The following is a 26,344-nucleotide window of genomic DNA, read 5'->3' as shown; positions in this document are numbered from 1 at the left end:
GGGAGACACGGTTGCATCTCTCTTTGGCAGATATGATCTACCACACTCACAGTTGGAAAACCATCCCTCCATTGACTTATGGAACAAGTATTTACATGCAATTTGTTTGAGGTTGAATTGTACCCTCCCCCACCCCCAAAAAATATGTTAAAGTCCTTATCCCTAGCACCTGTGAATGTGACTTTATTTGGAACTAAGGTCTTTGCAGATGAATCAGGTAAAGGTGAGGTCATTGCAGTGGATCTTCCATCCAATACAAAACTCTTAAAGAAGAGGAGGGAGACACAGAGAGGAGGACGCCATGTGAAAGCACAGGGACACACAGAGAAGAACCCCATGTGGAGGTGGAGGCAGATATTGGAGTGATGCTTCCATGAGCCAAAGGATGCCTGGAGCCTCCAGGAGCTGGAAGGAGGCGAAGAAGGATGACTCTCCCCTAGATCCCTCCGAGGGAGCGGGGACCTGAAGACACCTTGATTTTGGAACCATGAGGAATTGTATACTGCTCACAAAAATCAGGGAATATCCCAAAATGAATATGAGGCGATAAAAAAGAAGCATTGATTTTTTTTTTATTAAACAAGAATATCAGAAAAGCAAATGACAAGTCAAAGAAAGTGGCTCTATGGCCTGACCTGTGGTGGCGCAGTGGGATAAAGCGTCGACCTGGAACACTGAGGTTGCCGGTTCGAAACCCTGGGCTTGCCTGGTCAAGGCACATATGGGAGTTGATGCTTCCTGCTCCTCCCCCTTCTCTCTCTCTCCCCTCTCTCTAAAAATCAATAAAAAAAAAAAAAAAAAAAAGTGGCTCAATTATGCAAATGAGATGCAAAACCAACTTTTATTTCATTAGTAAAAATGCACTATACAAAAGGCTGAAAGTACTGGAGTATTTGCACATTCCCCGATCCCCTGGTTTTTGTGAGTAGTATACATCTGGTGTTTTAAGCCACCCAGTTTGTGATAGCTTGTTATGGCAGCCCTGGGAAACTAATACACAATCCCTCCATTTTTTTACACAGATACTATATACACCACTCTACAATTTGCTTTTTTTATTTATATATGCTCATATTTCATCATATTGAAATGAAAATTTTGTTTTCTTTCTTCTTAACATTTTTTTCATCTGAAGACATAAATATTGTTATCAACTCACTTCCTGAACACTTTGACCTGATGAGTGAACACAAGAATAATTTCCCTCCGGGTCCTGTTCTTCCCTCAATTGGTGTCTATGGGATCTTGTTACATGGTCTTCCCTTAGCATGTTTCTTCTTCCCACTCTAATTATTATTATTCAGATTTAAACAGCTGCAAGTAACAAAATCAAGCTACTTTCCTGTCCCACTTTGGAGAAATCTTTCTCTAGTCACCCCATTTTATATCACTTCAACTGAGCCATCCTGTGTGTTTTCTAAAGAGCTCTTGCTTGCAACCCATCGTCAGGCACCAATGCGATCAGTTAGAACTCTTCATGATTAAAGTAATAAAATATAACTTGAACTAGACTTTGTCCCAGGATACGAGTGTCTTATGGAACATAAGGACAAGACTGGAACTAAGCCTCACAGGGACTTGTCGTGAAACCTAGAAATCCCTAAGGAAGCCAGAGAGCGTTCCTCCCCTTATATTTACTTTTCTTTGTGTGTTGTGTATGCCAGTCACTCTACTGAGCCTGGTATCCTCTACTCCTGTGTCCTATCCTGGAAGATAGTCATGCCTCAGCTCCCAGAATCACATGACTGCAATTCCAATGGCATGCAGAGATGAATTCTGCCTCTAAATCTCAATTCCAAATTACCGACTGAGGGAGACTCGGACTGGCTCCATGGCTCAGCAGTCTAACCAAACGGAGCTGGGAGGCGGGGTCACAGACAGAGTCCATGGCAGGGAGGACACTGATCTGAGAAAGGGTAAGAGGAAAAGGACTTAAACTGCATAGTCCATAGGGAATGACTTGACAAAACTCTTTATACTTTCTTGTCTTTCAAACATAATGTTTCCCTTCACACCTGTTAGAATAACTATTATCAGTATGACAGGTAATAACTAGCGTTGGAGAGGCTGTGGAGAAAAAAGATCTCTCATTCACTGCTGGTGAGAATGTAAGCTGGTACCACCACTATGGAAAACAACATGGAAGTTCCTCAAAAAATTAAGAATAAAGTTACCATATGATGCAGCAACCCCTTTTCTGGATATCTACCCCCAAAATTTGAAGATATTTGCACCCCTACGTTCATCGCAGCATTATCCACGGTGGCCAAGATGTGGAAACCACCAAAGTGTCCTTCAATAAATAATTGGATTAAGAAGATGTGGTACATATACACAGTGGGACCCTACTCAGCCTTAAGAAAAGGTGAAATATTGCCATTTGTAACAACATGGATGGATCTTGAGAATATCATGCTGAGTGAAATAAATCAGACAGAAAAAGTTGAGGACCATATGATCTTACTCATTTATGGGATTCGTTAAAAGCAACAAGTGAACAAGAAAAACAAAAAATCACAGACATGGACAACAGTATGGTGATTATCAGAGGGAAGGGGGTAGAGGGTAGTAAAGGGGTCAGGGGTCAAATACACAGTGACAGAAGATTTGACTGTGGGTAGTAGGCACACAGTGCAACATACAGGTGATGTATTATAGAACTGTGCACTCGGAACCTATATAATTTTATTAACCAATGTCACCTCCATAAATGTAACATGGAAACCGATCAACGAACGAAAGCACTTTCAGGATTGGGGTGCCATGCACTGCACTAGTTCACTGTTACAAAGGCGTGAGGTCAGAGTAAAATAAAGAACAGATCTGGGAACAGAGTGCGGCTACCTTTGAATACTGTAAGTATGAATGTTGGTCTGAGGCAAAACACCCTTGTCCGATATTGAAGAAATATATCTATAATAAACACTCACTGAACTTAAATGAATGAAAGCTTCAAAACTCACTCTGCCCAGGGTGGGTAAAGTTATGTTTTAGCCTCCTTCCTCCCAGGCCTCTCCCTGTTCTCTCTCCGAGGCAGCAGCTAGCCTGGTACCCTCTGGCTTCCCGGCTTCTGTTTGCTTCTTCCTGACCTCCCTAGAACTTCAGACTCCTGCTCCTCCACCCTCTGTGCTCCTGGGCCAGCCGATGTCTGCGTGTCCGGGCTGAGTGTGTGAGGGAGAGTGAGGAGGCTGGGAAATGGGGGGGTGTCATACCTAACCACTGCCTCATTTTGAAAAGATAGTCCTATACAGGAAAAGAATTCGGTCGAATAAAATGTCTCCATCCTGTTACATCTATTTGTTTATTTACCCTTGGTGTTTATCCTCTTTCTTCTCTGGAACAACTGGTGGCAGCTCCCCTCCTCTCTATCCTTTCATCTTCCCTCCTGCTTCCCCTCCCACACCTGTCCCTCCAGCAGCGGTGATGCAATGCTGGCCTCAGGCGCTTAGACGCCTAGACCAGTCCTGAGGCCTGAAGAACTCTGGATCCCGCTGACACTCCCCAGTCTGGCATCCCTTCTTGCCCTGCCTCTGAACCTCCAACTTCGCCTTCGGGGAAGATAAGGGGAAACTGTAGGGCGTCTTGGGTGCGGTTCCCTGGAGAGACTGTGCTCCAGAGAACTGCATGCAGAAAGTTTGCCCACAAACGCTCCCTCTGGTGGGACTCCTGATGGAGAAGAGTGAGAAGCCAGCCCTGGAAACATCGGCCACTGAGGCTTCAGCCGCCCTACTATGTGCTGTGGAGCTGGGGTAGCTAGTCCCAGCCCTCCCATATTGAAACAAGGGAGCTAGGTCTTTGTGTTCCTGAATCAATCATCCACCGTGCTCTGGAAGGGAGCATAACCTTGGCCAAAACAGTTTTCTACAGCCCAGGGCCACTCCCCATGAGGGAGGCAGCTGTGAGCTGTCAGAGGCTGATGCCCCACCTCTGAGAATGAGAACATTAACCGCAAGGACAGGACCTAGCAGAGCATCAGAGGTCAGTAACCCAGAAATCAGGAGATCTGGGCTTTGGTATGGCTTTGCCTAAACTGTGTGTCCTTAAACAGATTCCTTTATCTCTATGGACCCTGGTTGCCTCAATTATAGGATAAGAGAATTGTAGCACAGTCCACAAATATGTGCTATAGAGCAATAACCCCACATGCACATAAAGAGAGGCAAGGGCTGTGGTTATAAGACTGAGACATCCAGCCTGACCTGTGGTGGCGCAGTGGGTAAGGCGTCAGCCTGGAAAGCTGAGGTCAAGGATTCGCGGCCCGGCCTTGCCCGGTCACGGCACATACTAGAAGCAACTATGAATTAATGCTTCCTGCTCCTTCTCTCCACCTTTCTCTCTCTCTCTCTTCTCTCTAGAATCAAGAAATATAATCTTTAAAAATAAATAACTAGCCTGACCAGGCAGTGGCACAGTGGATAGAGCGTTGGACTGGGATGTGGAAGGACCCAGCTTCGAGACCCCGAGGTCGCCAGCTTGAGCGCAGGCTCATCTGGCTTGAGCAAAAAAAAGCTCACCAGCTTGGACTCAGGGTCGCTGGCTCCAGCAAGGGGTTACTCAGCCTGCTGAAGGCCCGCAGTCAAGGCACATATGAGAAAGCAATCAATGAATAACTAAGAAGTCGCAACACGCAACGAAAAACTAATGATTGATGCTTCTCATCTCTCTCCATTCCTGTCCGTCTGTCCCTGTCTATCCTTCTGACTCTCTCTGTCTCTGTAAAAAAATAAATAAAAATAAATTTTAAAATAAATAAATAAATAAGTAAACAAAATAATGAAACACTCAACACTTAGGTGATACTTAATAGTATTGATTGACAAGCCCCAGTTTAAAATAAGGAAGTATATCAATATGTACTAATTTGGAAAGCTCTGTAAACAATATTATAAGGTGAAATACAAGTAGGTTGCATAAGAGATATGTTTGAAATTAATCACACAAAACAAAATTGTGTACAAAAATGTGTTAGTGGCTGGGAAGACCAACACCAAAGTCACATCAGTAATGCCCGCCAGGAATGTTCTAGAATTGAGGTGGAGCAGGATACAGGAGGAAGAAAAGTGAATTCTTGTATGTTATATAACATACAGTTTTCACAGTCACAACTTAGTTTTGGAATTTAAAATTTTTAAGAAGTATGAAGTAGATTAATATAAAGTGACTAAATGTGAGCTCTGAAATCCCAATCCTGAAATTTCGTGATTTTAAGATCATTCCTCTATTTTTCCTCTCCCTCCCTCCCTTGGACAATGATCCACCAAAATACTGGTGATCCTAGTTATCTTAGCAGGGCAGGGGTTGAGCTTGGCAGCAGGTTGATCCAAAGTGATCGAGGAAGGTTAGAAACCAAAAACAGCAATAACCTTCACAGTGCCTGCCCCTCCAGTGTAAACGTGGAAGGAGATCTGGAAAGCCATTTCACCGACACGCCCTCTCAACTCCGCTGTAGTCTTGACTCAGTGGACGGAGCAGTCGCAAGCGGTCTGAGAACTGGAACAGCTTCCAAAGCACATCAGCTGACCCACACAGGTCTTTGAGAAGGAACTTGGACTTTTCACATAGAAAGGAAAGCTAGCCCCCCAAAATGTGATTACTATCTTGGTAATAATAATCTTTAAATATGTGTAAATTCTTCTCGTTAAGACAGTCTTGATTTCCACCATTTAAAAAATAAGCTGTTAAAACGCTGCTGTTAAAAGAATCGCTGTATGTCACCCCTAAAGTACCCTAAAAATGAAACCTTTTGAAGGAAGTTTCTTTGCGTGCACTAAATAATATTTAAAACTTATAAACGCTAAACCCTCTAATACATAGGCAGGCACAGTGTTGAAATTCACCCTGAACTACTTTGCTCATGTACAGAACGTTGTATGTAGTACACTCTAGAAATTCAGCCAAAAAAGGAATGGCTGTGTCCCCTCTTTCTGCCAGAATGGGAATGTTTAGGGGAGAAGGCTCCTTAAAGTGAAGAAAAGGGTCAGACCCAATTAAACCTGCAAAGGAAACTTCGACAGAACGAATGCCATTAGCCCAAACTGGAATGTGGCCAAAACACAGGGTAATACTTCAACTCTTAGAAAAAGTGCCAGGGGGATATTTAACAGCTGCAGGTGGCCGAACGCTTTCTCCTAAGTCTCATCAGAAAAGTCATTTATAGCAACAATATTCACCAAGGTAAAGTAATATTACTTGACAAACTGCATATTCAATTACCATGTTTAAACTCTGACATTTGTCAGGTATCAATTGAAACTGCTTCTCTATAGGACAATAAACAGAGAAATGAAACGCTTCTGTTATTAAGCAAGCTTAGGGCAAAATTGTTATTTAAATCTAGCATGGCCTTTCTTTAAATGAAAAACCAATTATCCTTTTGTCCAATAAACTGGGCCTTGATGCATGCATGTTCTTAATTTTCCTTCTATATTTTAGAAAGTTTAGGAAATCCTTACTTTTATTCCCCTCTGTATTTTCTCACTATATGCTTATTTTATATAACATTAATCAGTTTTATACTTTCCATAATCTCTGTGAAAATAAGCCTGACTAGTTTTTTAAAAGTGCGTCATTTCATATTGTGAAATATTACGTAATATACTTTCTTAGATCTTTCTTAATGTATTTGAAATTTAATTTTTATGTTTTTACTCTTTTGAAAATTTTCCAGTTTTATTGAGAAATAATTGACATACATCACTATATCTGCTTAAGGCAAAAAGCATAATGGTTTGATTTACATATATTGTGAGATGATTACTACAGTAAGTTCAGCTAGCGTGCATCTACTCATATAAATACACTAAAAAGGAAAGAAAAAAGTTTTCTCCTTTAGAAGTCAGATGCTTTACTCTCTTAACCACTTTTCTATACATCATACAGCTATAGTTAGTTGTCCTGTTATACATTACATCCCTAGTTTCTATTTCTTTCTTTTTTAAAGATTTCATTCATTGGTTTTAGAGAGAGGAGAGAGAGAAAGGGTGGGGAGGAGAGGGAAGCATCAACTCATAGTAATAGCCTCTCATATGTGGCTTGGGCTTTGAACACATGACCCCAGCATTCCAGATCGACGCCCTATCCACTAGGCTACCATAGGTCAAGCCTATTTATCTTATAACTGGAAGTTTCTCTCTTTGGAACACCTTCCTCTAATTTCCTATCTCCCCCCCACCCACACCCTCTGCCTCTGATAACCACAAGTCTGATCTTTTTTTTTTTTCTATGAGGTTGGTTGTTTTATTTTGTTTTAAGATTTTACATATGAGATCATACAGTATTTGTCTTTCTCTGTCAGACTTATTTCACTTAGCGTGATGGCCATTCATGTTGTCACAAAAATGGCTGGATTTCCTTGGGGTTTTTTTTATGGCTGAATAATACTACATTATATACAAGAAGCAACTACAAATTAATGTGTATATATATATAATATATATATATGAAACTTTATTCACTCATCCACTTAAGTTGAACACTTAGGTTGTTTCCGATATTTTTATTTTTATCTCTTTCATTTCTTTACTTCCTTTTAGTCCTTTCTGTTTCTCTCCCTCCCTACCTCTCTCTCCTTCTCTCCCTGAGGGTTGTAAGAAACACTTTGTGAACTGTGATATAGAGGTGATGGAAAATGCAGGCCTGTTAAGTGACATAACACATCCATTCTTGAATCCTGCAAAGGATATTATGTGAGCAAATGCATGGAGTGAAACCGAAAAAAGGCTCGTTTTAAAATGTTGAATGCTTGAGAGCTCTGCTTTTACCTGCTGTGATTTAAAAGGCTAGAGGCCTCATTTTGAGCCACTAAAATTCAAAGTGACAGAAACCTACAAATTTTTATTGCTGTGCATTTAATAAAATTTACATTTACAAGCTGTCAGTTTGAAATGTGGAATAACTGGTACTTTCGCATTTAGACGAGCAGCTTTGGTTGTGTTGGGGGTTCATTACTACCTACTTACATGTTCCTTAAATACTCAGAATAATCCTTCAATCTATGGCTTTTGATATCTCTTAATTCAACACTGCACAAAAACACCATTGAGTTTGCACTAAGGTCAACAAAAGGAATTTATTGTGCTCCCATAAAATAAGGCATAATTAAGAGCCCCCTTTCTGCTTGTTTTAATGTGCTAATACGAGAACATTAGAACCAAGAAACGGCCAATTGCTAGGTGTCTGCAGCAGCTGCCTCGGTTTTTGGTAATTTACTTACTCAATTATGTCGACTCTCTTAAATCCACAACACTGGTGGGTGGTAAGGTAGAGGGATAATAAAAAAACATAGAGTAGGAAACGCCTTTAATGCATGTTTTATGTGCATCTTGGGTAACATTTTCTTGTTTGTTTGCTTTTGAGAACAAGAATTAAAGATTGTAACTTTAGGAAACTCAGCACAGGAATAAACGTGCATGGGTTTAAGACACCTTTAAAAATTATGAGATGTCTAATAATCCTGTGATTATGTGGACTGTTCTGAGAAAGAATATTAAACCAAATGTTTGACTCAGTATTACAAAAACAGATTATCTAATGGCTTCCAAGGGGGAAATATGAGAAGGACCGTTCATAAAGTTCCTTAATAGTAATAAATTATACACACTTCCTTCTTCTCCACGTAAACGGAAAGACAGAGAAACTCTGAGGCAGAGGATGTGTTCTCAGAACTTTGGAAGGGCCACACATTTTCACTAAAATCTCTTCAAATTGCATTGCTTTCCATATGAACCCAACATTTTTTTTCAAGTACCAGAAAAAAGCTCATTATACTTGTAAAATATCTAATTTTTCTTAATATGTAAAGAAGCTTTGAGTGACAACCTCTAAGTCTAACTTTTAGAATGCATTTGTTTTGTATGCAAGTTAAAACAAAAACTGGAGGAAAAGGCCCAAAGTGGAAAATTCATCCTGCTTTATCTTGCTATTTTTCAAATATAAAAATTCAATTATTGAATAAAATGCAAATTACTGACTTAACTTTGAAAATTCAAATGACCTCACTTCATATAAAAGGACACACTGAAAAACTTTGATATTATAAGTTGAGACTTGGATAAAAGAAAGGTTAAGCAATTTTCTTCAAATGTCAAAATTAATGAAGTGTTCATCATCCATTTTCTTTTCCATTGAAATCCCACAAAATGTCTTTGAATATCAACCTAAAAATTTGATATCCTTAAATTTTCCTCCTTGGAACTTTTTATCCTCTCTCAGACAAGGTGACATAATTAAAAACTAATAGAGAACAAAAGTACCCTATACTACTTTGTGTAATTACCTTTTTAGTTACTGTATCTGAAAACATGTTTATCTTTTGCCCCTGAGGAGAAAAGTTTTCCATTTTGTTCTCCAGGGAATGAAGGTATAAAATATTATATTCTACCCAATTAAATCCTATGCAATGTTATACTCAGTAACACAGGTCCCTTTCTAAAGTTTTCAAAAGCAATTTATGCCTCATTTTTCTTTTTAGTTGCCAGAAATTAATTAAATAGTTTGGAAGGGAGACTGTGACATTTTGTTTTCGAAATGAAAAGTGAAACCTGAAAATGGCTGAGGCTACAAAGTGACAGAGGCGTGTACAAAAGTCATCTTTGCCCCCTTTTCACTTTCCTAACAATGAAGTCACCGAGCAAGTGGGACCCGACTGAGACTTCACTGCAAAGATCACTGAGCCAGCTTCTGTCCGAATTCGGTACATTCATGACATCCAACCCCGGCGACTGTACTTGGTTCTGCGTTAGTGAGTCTATCCTGGAAGAGTCCGCCCCGCTTGGAAAATGTAGACAAAAATAACATCTATAACAGAGTAAAATAATGTCCCCTCTCCAAAAACCTGACCATATAATAATTGTATGGTAAACATAGCTGTGGCATAAGATAACGCATGCCAGAGACTCAGTTACTATAGTTTAGAATTTAAAAAACAACAACAAAAAAGAATCTTTTGCCCTCACCATCGGTTCAGAACGAGCTCAGGCAAAACACGAGTGCTTCCAAACTCACCCTTCCTCCAGCACTTAGCTTCAAAGTCTGTTTACGTGCGAGGTTTATTGGTCTAATGTACGCATCGACCATATCAGGCCTACATTAATTGACTGCTTGTCTTCAGCATAACCAAACTCTAAGTCACTAAAATAACACCAATATTCGTATAATTGTATTTACTAATCTTCCACTACAACCTCCTGCCTGACATAAGTATTGGAATTACAAGTCAGCCGGGCCTGAATAGCAATCTTCAAGAAAATTGCTTTAAATTGGCCTTCATTAGCGCGCACAGCACTGAAAAACAACTCCAGAGTGTGCGCCTTCTGAAAGGTGAGTCAGTAGCAATAGCTGCCCATTACATAGGCGGCCCGTTAACCTGCTCCAACGCACCCACCACATTCTATAAATACTATTCAAGAAGGACTCCTCGGCCATGGAATAATCCTGCTATTTCTAAGTATTGGGACTATTACGACCAAATTTAAAATTCCATCCTTCAATAACATGCATGTTAATTCAAGTTTACTTTTTTTTTTATCCCCCAATTTCAGGGAATTAGAGATTGTAATTGAACTTTAAAATTTCCTTTACATAATGTTGTTCCTGGGTTATATAAAAAAATTAGTACCACACAGTAACAAAGAATAAAGCAACTAAGACGTTCATAGGAAACTCCAACTTATTTAGATACCAACACCAAAAAGAAAATATATTTCAACTAAAGAAAAAAGTATTCTGTTTCATAGTGTTGCTTTGAAGAGCATGCTCTTTCTTGACATCTGCATAGTAAAAGGGAGTTTCATTGCCTTGGTCAACTCTCCTTTCTGAAAATCCTGCATTGGCAGACTTGGACATGGAAGGAATTTTTCCCGGGGATTAATTCACAGCTCTTCTTAACAACTCAAAATGCTGAATGTCTTCAGTACACAAGCCAGGGAATTTGCCCCTTGGAGTTATTTTTTTTTTATTTTTATTTTTTTAACAGAGAAATGTTTTCAACAGAAAAAGAAAATGCCACCTGAAATCTCTCCAACATATGAGATTGTCTGATATAAAACAAAGATGATATGAGCACCCCTTACCATGGAGTTCCCTCTGATTTACAGCTTGATTGAGGGCCAGCCAGCCCTTCATCCTTTCTACTGGTCCTTCCATTTCTGGACCTCACCGCTGGTTTTGTTCCAAAACATAACATTTTAAAACAGAACAGTAAACTAAAACATGTTAGGCCTAGCAAGCAAGACCATCTTCTTGAACGCCAAGTAATTTTTCCCAAAAATCTAAGTGCATAGCCTATTCTTCCATTTGAACTTGAACCATTTAGTTTAGTAAACATTAAAAAAAAACCAAAAACACGAAGTTCTGTGAATTGATGTCTGTTCAGTGAAACATGGCTATTCAATCAATAGAAGGATACAGGTCAGAGTGGTGGTTAAAATTTGGATCTTAGAGTCAATTGATCCCAGTTCCTCTATTGACTATCTGTACGGCTGTAAGGAAGTTATTTATGCTCTTGAAGGCTCTATTTTAGTGGGGATAATATCGAAGGTTTTCAGAACAACAAATGAAATAATGTTTGTAAGTAAGGTGATCAATTGTCCTCCCTTAAGGAGGACAATCCTTCTTTTGTAAGTTCCATCCTCCCCTCAAAAAGTGTCCTCCTACATGTCCTCCTTTTTGATATTGGAAGAACAATCAGTAAATGTCCGTATTTGATCGATGCAGAGTTGATCCATTGCATGTGATGTGACGTATTTGTATTTGACATGACGATTCGTCAAGGATCATCAGTACAGTGCGGCGAGACCTGATTATGAGATGCATGTGCTCCGCACGGGAGACCTTGAGAGAGCGCGCGATATACCGGGCACGCAGATGGCTTTGTGTACTTCTTACTGAAACATGACACGGCACATATGACATTGTAGACTCACGATTATTTGTTTCTCAGTGAATATTCAATCATAGATAGGTAACCATGATTCACGTTTTACTAATTCATTATCTATTTAATAATTTTCAAATACATATAATTTTATTTACAAGTATTTTCCCGAAATTCGAGTTTTAAAGTGGAAATCTAACTTCAAACCATATCTATTAACAATGCATTTTGATTAAATCATTGCATAAACAGACGTTTTTTAATTAGAAAATGATAAATACACTCGAATATCACTTCAAATTAGTGGGTTTGTTTGATATTTAGTTTTACTAAATGGGTACGTTTTTCTTAAAATTATTATTAAAAATTAATAGGCATGTAAGCATAATTACAACAAATATTACAAATGTTTTTATTATGCATTTATCATAGTGTTGCAATGAAAAAATGTTTGTTATTTACGATATTGTTTTCTTCAATTTATCTTTGTCCTCCTTTTTGTTGTAAAAAAGTTGGTCACCTTATTGTAAGGCGTCCAGCACGGTGCATAGAATGTGAGAAGCCCTCAATGATGGTAGATGGTAGCTCCATGTTTGAGTTGACCATTTTCAAAAAATTTTAAATGGAATAGTTTTAGAACAAAATGGCCAGTCACATCTTTTAAAGCTTTATCAATGTTCAGCTTAAATTTCAAGCCCTATACAGCTAGATATATCAGTTGGTTAGAGCATCGTCCCAATACTCAAAGGTTGTGGGTTCAATCCAGGGTCAAGAAATCTTTCTCTCTCTCTCTTTCTCTCTCTCTCTCTCTCTCTCTCCCCCCCTTACTCTCTCTCTTCCTTCCTGTCTCTCTCAAATCAATAAATAAAGTTTAAAAATTCAATTGATCTTTCATAGATGCCTACACTCACTCACCAGATAAAAATGTGAAAACACTCCCTCTCTCCACCTTTACACCCAAAAGCCAGGCTTTTTCTACTAAATAGCTGGACATCTATCTGTTCCTGTAAATGGGACATAAAGTGACAAACAGCATTCTTCACTTTTCTTCAAAGTTCTTCACTTTGTAATATTTGCCTTCTTATGCCATTTGGTTTATATGCAAATGGCATAAGAAGGAAAATGTATTTTAAGCATTTATTTCAAAATGTATCTTGACTCTGACTCGAATTTTTTTTTCAAAATAGTCCACTGTCAAGTAGAACTCTCAAGCTTTGTTCTTTATTCTAATTCCAAACTCAAACAAGTTACTTTTTTTGCTACTTAATCTTAAAAAAAGAAACTAATAAAAATATACATGGAAAGAAGGCATACAGTTTTTTTCCCCAATTCTCTTGAATATATAAGCAATTTTTTTATAGGTAGTATCTTATATTGCAACACCCATCAGGATCCAAGATTATTTACCTGTTCTTTACTGAGATACCCATTTCTAGATATCTCCTTATCCTATTAAAATTATTTCCAATTTTATGATTAAGAATAGAGGAGTATAGAAACCCAAGATTGAAAAAGCCACAAGTGGCTCATTGTTTGTATGGGTGAGAATGATTTCAAATTCGTTTGCACTGAGGAGAGAATTGGGCGTTCTACTAAGAGAGCAAGGCAGCTTTAATTTAGGTCTCATATTTGTAAGACAAAGTTATGAGGATAGCCTAGGCTAACTCAAAGGCAAAAAATATACACTTCCACTGTAATGATGGACTTGCCAATGTGGTCCCCGAGAAAACTGACCGAATAAAGGCAAGAGCAGTCAAGAGCTTCCTTATGTCCTCACGCCAGGGCCAGGGCAGACTGTTATGAATGTCAGGCAGAGATAACAACCCAGATCTGGCCGGTCTACACTTAACCATGCCATTTTCTACTTGCTTCCCTAAGTCCATGGAGGTGGGGACTCTAGAAGTCAATGGGAGTTCAGGGCACGTGAGCATGTGTATAGCAAGCCCATACAGCCCAACCAGGCCCATAAAAGCCAGGAAATGAACAAGTTCAAGTTCTCATAGTGTGTTAATGTGCCCACAAATGTACCTACTTTATACATTTAACAGCTCATGTAGTAATGAAAAATGCTATGTACAACATACTGCCCCATGTGCAAGGTGGGGTAATTAATATGCCTATATGTGCTGCTTAATTGTTTCATTCCCTGTATTTTTGGTTAATGTAACACTCTGCAAACTTTTATATAAATAGTTTATATTTTATATGGAATTCCACGTAAAAGAAACCAAGGGGGAATGACGAATAAGGGAAAATTCTAATGGTATTCTTGTTCAATTTCATTAGCTCGATTTTCTACCATTTTTTCCTCCCTATAAACTGCCCAAGATAAAAACTTTCAGCCCTACTATGGTCTCCAGGCAAGTGGATAGCTGGCTTAGCAAAAGAACAAGTCCAGTTCCAAATCTGTCGGAATGGACATTTTACATTTTCAGCCATTCCTCACCCAAGCCATCTTCAGAAAACAGCCAATTATCAAGTTTGACATTTTGAAGTCCAAACATGTTCGAATTGTTTGTTTGAAAACCGAGGAAGCCTGGGATAAAACACTGAATTTTAAGGTTTTCACTATTACTAGTGAGGTCTGGGCTTGTGTTGTTTTTCTATGAGAACCCAGAGGCCACGAAAGATGTTTTTTCCATCAATTTTTCATAAGAATTTAAGCTGGGGGGGCAGGGAGGGGAGGAGATGGCAGGATATGGTTTTCTTTGGGGGAAGGATTTAGAAGTCACCAGCCAAGAATTCACCTGGATAGGTGAAGGCGAGCAAACACTGTTTGTTTGTGGGTCCCTGACAGCTTCATTGCCTGCTACCCCAGGAAGGGGCCGAGCCTCTCCAACCTCGCGCCCCATTTCAGATGCGCAGGAACGGCTTTGAGAAGGAAACCCGGGAGGAACGCGTTCCAGGTGTGGGTTCAGCTCGGCACTGGCCAGCGGCCTCCGCAGGTGGCTCTTCTTGGCAGCCCTGCTCGGGAAGCCTGACGTGACCCCCGCAGAAGCTGGCAGGAGGCGACGCCCCCATTCTCGGCGAGGAGACTGCAGCCTCCATGAGGCCGCTGCAGCGCGCCCCGTTTGCTCCTGTGCTTCGGGGCAAACCGCTGCAAGACCCGAGTTAGAGGAAACGACCCCACGCTATCCAGCTGCGGGAAGGGGAGGCACACACCCACTCCCGAGGTAGCAGAGGCCTGGTCACCGGACTGCGTGTCGCCAAGAGGCACTTCGGAGCGCCCGGAGCCCCGGCCGAGCCGCGGCGCGCGGCTGCTCTCCCCGCTCGGGGATCTGGGCTCCAGGGCTGCCGAGGAGCCCCACGCGGCCTGCGCCACGAGATTCGACGTGCGGAGACTCCTCGGAGGCCAGAGGGACCCGGGGGACTGACGCCTGAGGCGGTGCAGTGACGCTGGAGGAAGTACTTTAAATGCAAAGTGCTGGTCCCAGGCCTGGTTCTTCACACTTAAACTGTCACCTCCCCGAGGGCAAGTCACTGGCCGTCCCTGAGTCCCCAGCGCCCTTCCACAGTGGCTCCCAGACAGGCCGATCTAGCCAAGGCCGACTCCACTCCCCCTGCCCGCCGGCCCGCAGCTCTCCGGGTCTCCCTGTGCGGTCCCTACACCACGTGCACTAGGACCACCCGAGGGGTAAGAATGCGGATCCTGGGCCCGAGCCTCGCCCACTGAAACCGAGCGCAGTCCTCACTGAATGTTTGCGCGTGCAGAAGTGGAAAGTTTGCTGGGCCCTGATACCGACCGTGGCTCTTTCGTTAGAAACCGCCTTCACCTCTCTTTAGCTTTGCCACGAGGGAGACAGGGAGACATTACCAGCCCGTCTTCCAGTAGAAGGACCTGCAGCACCAAGCGGGGTGGGGATCCCAGAGCAGGGTGATAGCGCGGCCCTGCGCGGCTGGGGCTCCACCCTCACGCGCGCAGCGTTCCGCAGGGCGCCGCGCTGCTGAGATTTGGGAGATTGGCCGCTCTGGCTCCGCGTGCTTGCCCCGACCGGCCCTCCTCCTGCTCCCGCGCGCACACTGTGACGGCTGGGGTCCCGGGGGCGGGGAGGCAGCGCCCCGCGTAGAGGACTGATTCGGGTTACGGACGGTACCTGCGCTTCGGGCTCGGTGACCTCCTCGAGGTTCCGGGCTGTACCCGGCACCCCGTCCCACCCCAACTCCAGTGTGCCTGCGGCCACTACCCCACTCCATCTCACCGGCTCGGGGCCTCCACCACCAACTGGGCTCCACTCCACTCACCCCCGGCCTACCTCCCCTCTCCTACCCACGGGACTGGCACGGGACTGGCGCTCCAGCCGGAGGACTCCATCAACCCGGACCTGATTCTGGCCTAGTCCTCTCTGTCCGCGGTGCCCGGGGGACTTCGATGGGACCGGTCCTGCCGCCAGGCTCCACACCCCCAGCCCCCTCGCACAGGTGCTCCCATCTGTGCCCTCCCTCGGGCGCCAGCACCCTGGACGAGCTCCATGTTTCCGGGAGGCCGCTGAGTCAGTGGTAATGGGCTGACCTCCTGGCTGGAAGGCTCTGGAAATAAAATTGAATCAGCATCCTCTGCCTGCCCGCCAGGCCGAGAGCCCTAATTCACAGACAGCCGTTCTCTGCTTGAGACCAAAACCCCCAAACCCCGGTACTGAAAGCAGGGTGTAAATCAAGAGAGTGGCCTACTGCCACCACAAGGACCAGTCCCGAAGCCACCTGGGTCGCAGGGGAGAAGACACGCCAACGCAGGTCGGGCCTCTGCCCCCGGGGTGGGCCCAGCAATTCTGCTCGCTCACCACTGGTAGCCCGAGGGTAACAGCACCCTCCTCTTCCCACAGACAGAGCGCAGCCTCCCAGAGCCGGGCTCCCTGACGGGCCCTACCCAAGCGCAGCAAGCTGCACGCAGGCGTGGTTAGAGACTCGGCTCTCCAGGTTCACGTCCGGATTCCAAGGTTTGGTTAACTGTAGAACCACAGAGAAAGTTCGTGTTTGTACCTCAGTCTTCTTATATGTAAAATGGGGGGAGGGGAATAATAATAAAACGTCCCTCATAGAACGGATGTGACAAATAATCTGATGAGCTTAAATAACATGTCCCGGTGGCGGGCCCTCGACAGAAAGCTCAAGAAATCGTGAGTCGTCTCTCTCATCACCCTGCTTCAGAGTGCAGGGTGATGTCCACCCATCCTGCCAACAACCTTTTCATAGGATCGGAGGGAAGGGCTGCCCACGTGAAGAACGCAGGGAGGAGCCCGCCCGCTGGGCGCACTCGGGCGGAGGCCAAACCTCGCCTCCTAGCCCCACCTCACCCAGATCAACAGGGTCAACAGGAGCGGAGAGCCGGAAGCACAGAGATCCATCCCTCTTGCTCCCCCCAGGCCTGGTCCCGGCTGCCTGGGGATGTGCGCCGCAGTGCCAACCGCGACCGCGCGGACCGAGTACCGCAGAGCGAACCGCGGGCGCAGGCGCAGAGGCAGAGCGTTGGAGAGAATGTGCGGGTGCCTCCGCCCAGGCCCCCATAGCCTCTGGGCGCACTGGCGCTGGGCACTGTGGGGCCGGGCAGCAAGCGAAGAGAGACCTGAACGCATCTCGTCCGAATGGAACTCCTAAGATAGCCTCTCCGCTGAGGGAAATTCCAGGAGAAAGGGGCTCTCAGCTGCAGAATGCCCTTCAGTGAAATGGACAAAAAATGGTAACACGGCCCTACACAAGCTCCGCTGGGAAGGCTTAACAACAGAACTCGAGGCTTCTGTGAATACATCCCAGAAGGTCCTGCGTAGGTCCTTTTATTTCAGGCATTTATGGTCTGACTTAATAATAGGGACTTCCATTTTTCCAGTACTGTGAGCTAAGGCACATTGCCAAGCATTTTACTCACTCTAATTCTAAAATCCACAAAATAGTGCCTTGCGGGCACACCGTAATTGGCGCATAAGATACGAGCAATAAGGATTTCTCATCAGCATTGTCTTCCAGCCAGGAGCTGATGAGCCTCTGCTGGATGATGCCCATCTGCTGGCGTTTCATAGAGGCCTGAGTAACCAGTGCCCCAGTGACTGCGGACTGAAGGCAGTGTGTCTGCCTCACGCACAGACCTGAGGAATTACAGGAGGACATTAGCACAGTGTTTTGCCCTTTCTGAGTGGGGCAGCCACCGGCCGGCAGCTAGGGCACCATGGTCTGCAGTCTCCTCCAGTGACTCACAAGAACACACCCAAACCAAGAGCCTGCTTGTTCTGCCGGAACAGCTCTAAGACAAACTTCCAGCTGCCCCCAGAGCCCAGAGCCCATCTTATTAGGATATCTGGAGTCCCTGCTGCTAAGTGGAGATTGTTGTTTTCCTTGGAGCCAGCGGCAGCTGGCTGAAACAGGCTATGACGCGACAAAGCCACCCAACTGTGAGTGATCATGTCAGTCTGGAACCCAGATACTCCCTGAAGTCCTTGTGTCTGAGCAGCCCAGTGGAATCCTGTATCAGTTATTTCCTCTCCCTCTATACCAGCAACACCTGTTTCCTAAGGAATGACAGCTAACAAGATTGAGCTCTTGCAGTGTCAGACACTGAAATAAATGCTGTACGTCTATCTATGCTTAATCATCTGCACAAGAAGAAACTGAGGCACAAACAGACTAAGTCTCCATTAGGTCAAGGTTACCTGGCTAGGAAAGGGCAGAGCTGAAATGGACATGGAAGCTCCTGAGTGGAGCGGTCAGGCTCCAAACTGCCGTTCTAGGCAACACTGAAAGCATCTCTCTGCGGGGCTCCCTCAGCGTGCAGTAGCCTCTAGGTTTGTTTAAATCCAGGCAAAGACCGAGATTCCATCCTTGTGAGCCAGGGTGTCTTTGAAAACAGCTCTCATGTATTGATTGCTTATATGCCAGGCACCAGTAATTGCCCACGTATTATGTGCGAGGCACTCTTCTAAGCCATTTCCAAGTTTTACATCATTTAATGCTCGGCAAAACCCTATGAGGTAGGGTGTATTGCTAACCCGTACAGATGAGCAAACTCATGAGGCCTAATGTCATGCAAGCAGTAAAAGGCGAACTTAGGTTTGATGCCCAGGCCACCTGGCTGTAAATGATTCTCTACTAGATGCAAAATACAAGAACCGGCCTGACCTGTGGTGGAGCAGTGGATAAAGCATCAACCTGGAACGCTGAGGTCGCCGGTTCGAAACCTTGCACTTGCCTAGTCAAGGCACATATGGGAGTTGATGCTTCCTGCTCCTCCCCCCTTCTCTCTGTCTCTCTCTCTCTCTCTCCCCCCTTTAAAGTGAATAAATAAAGAGAAAAATTTTTTCAAAAAAATACAAGCACCCCCAACCCTCTTGGGCAGAGGCCTCTGTGCCAATATCTACCAATTTCTTTATAGGGAGGGGTGTCCTCTCTGATGGAGTTGCTCTGCTGACCTCAAGGCTCAAGCAGCTGAATAGAAAGAAGGGAGCCAGTACCCCCGCACTTGGCCTTAGTCTCCAAGCCAGTAAAAATAAAAGTCAGCCCGATGCTTGTCAGTCTGAGACTTGTGGATCGGGCCTGGACCCTGAACGACAGGAAGGCCAGAAGGACTCTCCACCTGGGCATTTTCTCATAGGAAAGGGAGGGCCAGGCCACCCCGCTTACTCTGGAGGTTACAAAGTGCTCTCACAAACACCCTTCCATCCACGCCTCTGTTGAGAAATGTGGTGAAGGGACTCCATTATTCTTTGATTTAATAAGCAACCAAAACACAAAAACGCTGCAGATGTGACCCTCTTTGGCTTCAAGTAGGCCAAGGGCTTGAGCCAAATAGGCTCCGAGTTTGTCCTGGTAGTTCATTGTCTTCAGTCACTCGCCACGGACACCTCCAACTTATTTGTGTCTGAAAACTGTATTTCCAGGACATTTGTTTTTAATCCGCAAAGGCTGGCTTTGAGGAGCGGGTGCGGTAGGTGTTACAGCATTAGCGCTTCCGTATTTACACCAGGTGGTGCATTTCATCCTCACCCTCTACCCCCCCTACTTTGGGTATCCCCGAAGACTCCCAGTTGGGAACGACAGTAGAGGCTGAGGCCGTGACTGAGTTGGTCCCCAGCGGAGCCTGGGTGTGGGGAAAGGCAGAGGCCACACAGGAGGTGCGGCCCAGAGCCCGGTGCCCCAGGGCCAGTGGGCACACACCAGGGATGGGGATGGTACCCACACCTGGCTTTCAGAACTTGGTGTGTGCTTTTTCTTCTCCAGCTCTCAGTTTCCGGGGTGGTGTCTGGTCTCCTTGACCCTTCTGGGTCAAAGCTGTAGTAGACTGCGTCTGTGAAGTCCAGGCCCCTAGCAGAATGGACTTCACAGGGCTCTCCCAGGCTCGCCCATGACCTCCTCTGAACACTCGGGTAGGGTGACAGGTAACCTCCAGTGACTCACCAGCCCCTTCTAAGAAAAGTTGGGGTTTCCTCGCTTTCGGGGGCACGTGCCTTAGCACCCACAGCCATGCCAGTCCTTGCGAAGGTTGGCTTCTTCCCCTGTTCCTGGACAGGACGCCTCTACCAATCTTTCAACCCTTTTCGGAGGTGGACTTTTTTACCCCCATCTTACAAAAGATGAATCTGAGGTTCTGTGACAGATTTCTAAGGCGGGGTTAGTAAATCTGGGGCAGACACTCTGACCCTTGTACCCATGTGCTCCCCAGAACAATATGCGTAGGTCAATATTGGAACTCTCTCATTTAGGACGTGTGCGACTGTCACTGTGACTTCTGGTGGGAAGCTCATACCCCTTCACTTCTTTATCCTCAGGGCCATGCCCAGACAGACCTGCTCCTGCAGTGAGGGTGGTGGGAGGTACATAGAGGAAGTGGCTCCTGAAAGTGGGGTTCTCTGGGTCACCCCCAAAAGTAGAGAAACCCTAGGACATGGAGAGTCTTGCCTTTGGCTCTCACCTACTAGCCTCAATTTCCTCACATCTAAAGCGAGGACAATAACCCACCCTGGCTGGGGTGAGCGCCCAATGCGAGAGGCCACAGTGAATGGCGTGACCTTAGAGAGCGGTTAAATTCCCAGGTTCTGGACCTGACTCTTAGCTCTACCAGCTTGGTGATCTTGGGCAGATGACTGAGGCGCTCTATGCCTTAACTTCTTCCTCTGTACTTAGCCCACACATGTTGTCAGAGTTTTCAAAAGCTTTGCCTTCCTTAACGATTGAGACTTGCAAATAGAGCAACAAGCCAGCTTGCTCTCTTTTTCCAGAGCTGAGGGACACAACAGTCTCACTGCTGGGAACTCCAGAAATGGTTCCGAGAGACACTTCCCCTCCGATTACCACCCAGGAGATCCCAGACGAGCTACACTCCCCTCTGCGGTCCCAGCTGTATACTAGGTCCCAGAAACTGCATCGGGCTCTGGCCGTTCCAAGGTTCGGTTTCTGTCATCGGTGGCGGGGACTTCATGCTGGAAGGAGGAAGTGTGAAAGGCCCAGAGCCAGCAGTGCTGGGTCCATCTCAGGGGCCCCTCTGGGGAGGGAGCACCGCCCCGCAAGGTCGCTTCGCCGCCGCCTTCGGGAGGGAGGACCGCGGGGCCTGGAGTTCCCCCTGACACATATGGTCTGTGGATTTAGGTGTCAAAAACCGGAGAATTAGAAATGGTAATTTTCCGTCATTATGGCTGAAATGCGATCTGTCACAACAACTGGAACATGTCTCCGGCTAGCGAAAATAATGTTCGTGATTAGGAATCATTACACACGTCAAGCCGAGTCCATTAAGTTGTAGGGAGAAATTAGCCTTGACGGGCGGAATCAAACTACAAATATACAGGCCTCGCCTTCAGGAGTCCAAGCATCAGCCCCAGGGAAGAGGCCAGCCAGAGCCCAGTGTTTTCTTAATACGGAACTGCCCAGAGAATTAAAGCCTCCTTCCTTACCGACCCCACCCCCCGTTCCTCCTCCTTTCTCCACGCAGAGCCCCCACCCTAGGAGTGGGAGCAAGGCAGGGAGGTGTCCCTGGCAGTAGCCGGAAGCTTTGAAGTCCTGCAGGCCCAGGGGCCATATCCCTGCTCAACACTTGCAAGCTGTGTGACCCTGCCCTAGTCACTTGACCCTTCTGAACTCGGCTCCCTCGTCTGTAAAGGAGAGATAATCCCCTCCACTTCATGGGGTTCTCCTGAGGATTCAATGAGACCCAATGTGACCACATCTAGGGCAGAGCACGAGAGGCTCTGGGCACTTGTGAGACCCCCTTGTCTTTCCTGGAGCGCCCATTTCTGCTCTGGGGACTCCAGTGATGGGCCCGAAGTGTGTCTGGGGGACAGGGGGAGGTAGAAAATGGGGTTGAGAGTCTACTGCCAATCAAGCCCCGGGAAAGGAAGTCAGAATCTCTGAGAATCAAGGAAGGGTGAACTCAGAGCAATCATGTGCCTTGGCTAGACCTTGTATCCCCCATCAAAATAGACCTTGTACATCAAAATAGACCTCCCCCCATCAAGATAGACCTTGTGCCCCCCCATCAAAATAGACCTTGTGCCCCCCATCAAAATAGATCTTGTACCCCCCATCAAAATAGACCTTGTACCCCCCATCAAAATAGACCTTGTACCCCCCATCAAAATAGACCTTGTACCCCCCATCAAAATAGACCTGTACCCCCCCATCAAAATAGACCTTTTACCCCCCCATCAAAATAGACCTTGTACCCCCCCCATCAAAATAGACCTTGTACCCCCCATCAAAATAGACCTTGTACCCCCCATCAAAATAGACCTTGTGCCCCCCCATAAAAATAGACCTTGTACCCCCCATCAAAATAGACCTTGTACCCCCCCATCAAAATAGACCTTGTACCCCCTCCAGCAAAAGGTATGAAAGGGGGCCCTGAGCTCCTCCATCCTGCCTCCCGGGGACCTGGGCCAGCCACCAGCTCACGAGATCCACGATGTCGCCGGGAATCAGTTAGTCACCAGGGATAGGCAAATAGTAAGTGAGATCTGGATGTAAAAGTCAGTTCCCCTGAAGATGAAAAGGCAATTTGCTTTCTCTTGATGCCTTCCCAATAGGGCATTTGGGTGGTGGTGGGGGGATTCTGTCCCTCTTGCAGATGAGATGAATTCATAGGCTGAGAGTGGGGAGGACTGGATCCTGTTCAGCCTCGTACCCTTACGGCCTCCTAAGAGCTTGCTGGGCGCCCGGCACCCAAGGGCTCCACCTACACCATCTTCTCTTATCCCCATTTTTCCACTGGAGAGACTGAGGGCTAGAGGTTATCGAACTCACCCCAAATCCACGGAGCTGAGGAGAACCTTAAGAGAGACCCGAGCCTTGCCCTGCCTCCAAAGCCTGGACGGCGCGCTGCCATGTCGACCTGCATGGCCACGACCACGGCCGCGCCCCAGCGACCCTCCCGTACCTGGTTCTCTCTCCTCCTCCGCTAGGAGGGTGCGGATCCCGCGTCTCCGAGAGGCTGTGAAATGAAGGGCGCTGAGGAAGCTGAATCGTGCAGCTGGGCGCGCGGCCGAGCTTCCTCGCCGCGGGCCTCGTTCCTCTGCTCCGCGCACGGGCCCTCCCCGCGGGGCGCGGCGGCGGGGAGCCGGGCGGAGAGGCGCGGAGCCGGCTGCAGCCAGGCAGTCTGGTCCGAACCCCAGCTCCGCCAGGAATAGCCGCGGCCCCGGGTCGATCCCCAAAGCAGGATACTAGTAATTGAGCTGCCGGGAGGAATGAATGAAATAATTCACGGAAAGCACTCAGGGAAACAGATTAAACGCTAAATTAGGAGCTGGTTTACCAGCATGGTGATTGGCCCGCGCAGGCTGGGAGGGCTGCGTGGAGGGGGAACGAGAAGCTGCCCTGGGCCCCCTCCGGAAACTTCTCCGCGTTGCCATCAGCTCCCGGCGGGTGACGACCGGGGCTCCTGGGTCCTGGGGCTGCGCCCCCGAGACGCTGGCGCGGGCCGCCCGGAGACGGAGGGGTCGTTTGAAAGGGCGGAGAGGCCCGCGCTCAGGGCCCTGGGCCTGGTCTCGGCCCCCAAGCACCTGCGGCATAGGGAGGGCTCGGAAAGGGACCGCGAGGAAGGGACCGAACGACACAAAGGCCGCCGGGAACAGACGTGATGGAATCAGAGAAGGAGCGACGCGGCCCCAGCTACCAGCGCACCTGGAGGCCCTTACAGACATTCCGCACCCCAGCGATTTTCTGTGACTCTCCTCACAAATAAGGCCCGAACCCCACTCCGCCGCTCCGCTGCCTGCTTTGTTTCCCTCCGGGCACTTTCTTCCCGATCTTCCTTTGACCGCCAAGTCCGCCAGGGCGGGCCTTTCTCCGCGCACCCCTGCCGCACAGGTAGCCGCCTACCCAAGATCGCCGAGTGATCGGACAAACAAATGCATGGATCAGGAAAGAAAGCAGAAAAGGGCAGATCAGATAGCGGTTCTACAACAACAACAACAATAACAAAATTTCTCTTAAAAAAACACACACCAAACTTCTAGGCTTTTAATGAGCATCCAGTTCTCGTGAGGGCTTCCCCTGGTGCACCTGGGAGGCTGGGTCCCCAGTGCACAGCGCACACGGGGGCTGTCCTCCCGGCGTGTCCTGGAGTTGCATCCTCCTCCAGGCTGGCCAGGAAGGACCACCGCCCTCCTACGAACAGGAGGACCAGCAGGAGAGGCCCTGACTCCCCTCCCTCAGCATCGTGTGAACGACTGTAACCCTAGTGAACGGCAGGCACCTTAGGAAAGAATTATTCAAAGTCAATTCTTCTGCAGGTTCTTGTGTGCAAAAGGAATCCACTAGAAAGCAAAGCTCTCACATGTTTCTCTTCTAAACCTTGAAAGTCTATATACTGGATTTGTTTTTTAAACCCCACCTGTAGTTGCAAAGGATCCACCGAACCTGTCACCTCAACAATTTCCAGTGGGGGTTGACTGTTTTCACTATTGTTGTTTTTACAGTTGCTCAACTTTTCCTGTTCACCCCTTACCATCTTTATAGATTTAAAAATATATATGTGGTAGAATATTTGTGTATAACTTTGCAAAACTTACCTTCAGTTAGGCTGTGAGCACTACTGCACAGGAAGCAGGAGGTTCTTAGAAGATCCCATCTTCGTTAAAGGGATAATTATGTATATTTTCAGCACAGCAGTTCCAGTGAAGTCTTCCTGAATGGCCTGGTTTCACACCCCTGCTCTGTTCTCACAGGGTCTTTCAGGATAAAGCTCTTAACGCCTTCCCACCTGGAGAATCAGAAAGACCTCACCTGGGTCCAGCTTTCACAGCTGAGCACCCCAAGGGACACCAGCTTCTGCTCCTGTGGGCTCTCAGAGAACCGAGATCTTTGCCAGGAGATTCAACGGAAGCGACCTGAAGAATCCATCCTTGAAACAGGAAACGCCGCACAGTAGGAATCTCTCCTCCCCAAATACTTGAGTGCTTACTACGTGCCAGTCAGGAAACTGAGAACCCAGAGAGTTGAGGTGGTGCGGGAAAGCGGCTAACCCGACTAGATTAGCGGCGTTGACTTGAGCTTGCGATCCCAACCCCCACCCTGGCACTCGGGCAGGATCGGAGGCTCAACCCCAGGCTTTGGGGGAGGCCGCTCTGCGAGGGCAGCGGAAGCACAGGCCTCCTAAGCGCAGCCCCTCCACCGGACCGTCTGCCAATACCCCTCCAAGGGCATCCCCAGCCTGCCTGCCTGGGTCTCTGAGCTCTGCGGGCCACCTGTCCTTCACAGTCTGTCCAGTTTCGAGACTGGACGATTCAACACCCCCCCACCCACACACATATATACATACATACATACATACATACATGAACCCAGGACAAAACGTTTGCTCAGAGTCTCGAGCTGGTCGAGTATTATGTGTGTTATACTACGATCAAGTATGAGATGGTGAGATGTTTTGTAGAGTTGGCTCGCAGCTAAATCGCCTTCCACGGCCGGTGCCAGAAAGAAGCCTAAACCTGAGAACCTGGCCCAGGCCCTCCCGGCTCTGCGCTTGGGCTCTTGCCTAAGGGCGCGCGGCCTGGAGAAGGAGAACTGCTGCTGGTCCTTCTGCCCACCGCTGGCTCTGCGCCCAACTGTGGCCAAGAACTCAGAGTCCGGGCTGAGAGTAGGAAAGAGGGTGTGGAGGGGACAGGCAAGGACAGAGATGAAGGATCCTGAGTCCTTCTAATAGTATTGGATGTCGAAAAGTCACAGGCTCGCGCTCGGCACTCGGACCGTTCCCGGGGGCACGCGCTCCGGTCCGAGCCCTGCCTTCCCGGGGCCAGACAGTTCCAGAGTACGGCAAAGCCCAGTGTTACCTATCGCTGTGCCCATTGATAAGGCTCCTGATGGTGGTACTGGCTCCAGAGGGACTTTTAATCAACACTCAGGGGCTGTCAACTCAGAGAAGGCCTGAGACCTGTAGGTGGAGACCTGAAGGACAGGGGGTACTTAGCCAGGCGAGGTCTTCTGGTTAGCTGGTTTCACTAAGTCTCCTTGTCTTTCTCTGTAGCGTGTCTCTAGCTTACTTTCCCACAGTCCACAGGA

The sequence above is a fragment of the Saccopteryx bilineata genome, chromosome 5 (assembly GCF_036850765.1).
Source record: "Saccopteryx bilineata isolate mSacBil1 chromosome 5, mSacBil1_pri_phased_curated, whole genome shotgun sequence".
NCBI lineage: Eukaryota > Metazoa > Chordata > Mammalia > Chiroptera > Emballonuridae > Saccopteryx > Saccopteryx bilineata.
This window is presented reverse-complemented; position numbering follows the sequence as displayed.